This window comes from Corvus brachyrhynchos, unplaced genomic scaffold, assembly GCF_000691975.1.
Source record: "Corvus brachyrhynchos isolate BGI_N302 unplaced genomic scaffold, ASM69197v1 scaffold218, whole genome shotgun sequence".
Classification (NCBI taxonomy): Eukaryota; Metazoa; Chordata; class Aves; order Passeriformes; family Corvidae; genus Corvus; species Corvus brachyrhynchos.
The window spans coordinates 105,499-107,510 of NW_008239321.1; positions in this window are offsets into that span (position 1 = coordinate 105,499).

Consider the following 2,012-nt stretch of genomic DNA (forward strand, 5'->3'; position numbering starts at 1 on the left):
GCGGTGGTCTTCACCCCCCTCCCGAGCGTGCCCCCTCGGGAGAGGCTTCCCCCCTGCATCGGCACTAAGCAGCTCTCCTGACCACTGACACTCATCTCTGGCCGTGCTTTGACTCCTCACCCATTAAACCCCTCTTACAGCTTGCCCTTACACAGCCAGCGCCTGTGTAAAGCAAACACTGAGATCACATAGGGACCCACCATCACTGTTTTTGTCCATCCACTTCCTCTATTCTGCTGTTTCCGCAGTTCCCTGGAGCACTAGGAAAGAGATGGGCTCCGTCTATTTTGTATTCCCTCTAGTTGTCTCATTTGCCAGAACCCACAAAGATCTAAAAATCAACAAAAACCAGTTGCACAGTTGGGTTTCCAATGCCACCACTTGAATTCAGGGTATCAGTTTCATAAGCAAAAGCAGTACAAACTGAAAGCCAGCCCAAGGCACAAAAACATCTGGTATTTCTTACAACCACCCTTCCTTTTCATTGCTAGATTGAGACAGCTTCGGGATTTCAGAGAGCCAGAAGTCTTATCATTAGAGAATCAGTCTGTTTACATGTTCATTTATCTCAGTCCCTTGTTTATATTTCTGAGCAAGGTAAAACCCAACACTGGTCATGCCACAAGCATGGCAGCAACATGTCCAATGTGTCATTTAATTTGCATTCTTCTATAGTAATTTTTGAAGCCCTTTTGTTCATTAACTTGTTGCTCAGGCCGAGCACCTCATTAAACCCACAAACCTGCCACAGCATCAAGCACACAACAATGGCAGTAGGGTTTAGCCCAATTTGCACTCGTATATCCAGCTTTTTATCTGCAGCTCTTTTATATTCAGTGTTGCAGCTGCACAGGCTCAGAGCCCTGGTGTGTTTAGGATGATACACACAGCAGCAGCCAACACTGCCCAACCCTATATATGCCTTTCTACTCAATTTGTATTCTGAACCTTTCAAAGTTACCTTATGTCAGGCTGATTTTCGCTACCTCTTACAAGGTTGCAAAGGATTGTGGTAACTCTTTAAATACACGAATACACAGACACACATTTTGAGGGAGGTTATTCCATTATCTTCTTCTGGTATCTTGGGAAAAACACCTGTGCATTCTGTCATCTATACACTGACCATCTAGCAAAGGTACCTAGCACACCTACTGCACCAATGACACAGCCTGTAGCATCGTGAGAGCATTAACACCTCTGAAATACTGAGGAATTTGCGTATTTGCGGTAGATCAAAGGTGCTGAGAATCATGTGCTTTTGAACTGTGAACCAGAATATCTTGTCTCTTAATCCCATCCCGTATCAGTTGGTGATGTGGAAGTGCTTACTGAACAGGACTTCTAAAATGAAAATTATTTAGATGGAGAAATGGGTGCATAGAGAGGTATGTTACCTCTCAGGGACAGGACATAAATTAGTCCTTTCCAACACACACCTCAGTACAGAGAAATCAACCCAATGCCAAAGCCTGCCCATTCCACTCAGAGTAGAACATATTGATTTGGAACTTGGAGTTCCGATTTGGAGTCTGGTGGTAGAGCTAAATGAGCATATTTATAACTGAATTGAATACAGCAGGAGGAGGAATTTTTGGGTGGAGGCCCTACCCTGCCTCCATCCTCAGGACAGATGGAAAAAAAGACTCCTTTCACAAGGCACTTTGGAGAAGATGAAGAGCCCAATTGTTCCAAGCGGTTGTCTGGGTAGGTTCCCTTCTCCAAGAATAAGGGAAAGAACTTAACCTACAGCTGGATGGCATTCAAAACAAGTGAGCATATGCTCTTGCTTAAATTACTGAGATGCTTGTGTCCAGTCCTTCACTCCAAACTATTTCATAACTTGTGTTAGGAATTGCATTTAGGTGTTCAGCTCTCAAATCAGTTCCACGTACGTTTTTCTAAGATACCAAAGGTGTTGCTGAGTAACGTTCCACTGGAGCTCAGCTGCAGACTGGAAGTCAGTTGTAGGAACAAAGGGCTTACATGACTTTTTTGCTGAGGTAATTCAA